The sequence below is a fragment of the Dipodomys spectabilis genome, unplaced genomic scaffold (genome assembly GCF_019054845.1).
Source record: "Dipodomys spectabilis isolate Male_0828 unplaced genomic scaffold, ASM1905484v1 ptg000336l, whole genome shotgun sequence".
Taxonomy (NCBI): Eukaryota; Metazoa; Chordata; class Mammalia; order Rodentia; family Heteromyidae; genus Dipodomys; species Dipodomys spectabilis.
Genome location: NW_024871013.1, coordinates 399,829 through 400,942, shown reverse-complemented (window position 1 = coordinate 400,942; position 1,114 = coordinate 399,829). Strand labels below are relative to the sequence as shown.

The window sequence follows — 1,114 nt, the reverse complement described above, 5'->3', positions numbered from 1 at the left end:
GTCAGGGAGATATTTGTGCCTGTAAGACCTCATTTGGGAAAATTTCAGCTGTAGAGGTTTAGAAGTAGCTCTTAAGCAAGGCTTACTTTCAATCCATTAGCTCCACAAAGGTAACTCAGTTAGATAAATAAGTACTTGAAAAAGCCATCACCTTTGGACCTAGCTATAAATTCTTGAAATTACAATCAAATCCCAAATGAAAAAGACTTAAAATAATTATTGACACAAAATATTTCAAATATGAGCAATCGACTGAACAATATAATTTTTTCCAGTATTCACAGAATTTTAGGGAAATAAGATCAATCGCATTGTTAGGAACAATAAGGTTTCCTTGTTACAAATAGGCACCCAAGGATATAAGCCTGTTTAAAGATTGCATCATTAACTACTTAAATTTAGAGGACACTACATGCTTCAGCAACACGTATACCCAAATTAAAATACAGAGATTAACATGGCACTTGCACAAGGATGATATGAAAATTTGTGAAGTATTGCATATTTTTCATTCTTCAGATTCAAGAAATGAAAAACAGTTATTAAAAAGCTGATTACAAAATTACCAATGTAATAATACATGTAATTCATATAATTAAAAGTTAGTTTGACCTCAGTGTATAAAATCTTCACCTTAGAAAGGCCTTTACATAGCATAACCTTTACAAAACTGTTGAAAATAGACAACTTTGTCACTTTCTCCAAAGAAATAAAATAGTATAAGGACCTAGGAAAAAAAGAATCTTAAACTGTTTCTATCTGGAATGCAATCTGAAAGGACATACAAATGAACCTATATATTATAAAACAATGTAGAATTTAGAGTATAACTAGGAGAGAATAAAAAAAGATTATGGACATTATACAAACATAGATTATAGAATATTTTAAAATATACTATTTTCAGACAATGACCAGAAATACTTTAGTTTCTCTACTACTCATTTCAAAAGATAAGTTAAAATTATTTCTGATTAAAAAATAACCAACTCTGCAGAAATCATTATAGATGTATATAAAAACTCTTGAATATATTTTGACATCAAATGCAGGCAATTCACTTGGAAGTATTCCACAGAATCCATGAATTTTTACAGTAAGAGATTGTTGTTGC

The 1,114-nt window shown here is 29.3% G+C and overlaps 1 pseudogene; it reads left to right on the top strand.

The window, feature by feature from the left end:
- Positions 1-412: 412 nt before the first annotated feature.
- LOC122095153 lies at positions 413-509 on the top strand (annotated as a pseudogene).
- The last annotated feature ends 605 nt before the right edge of the window (positions 510-1,114 follow it).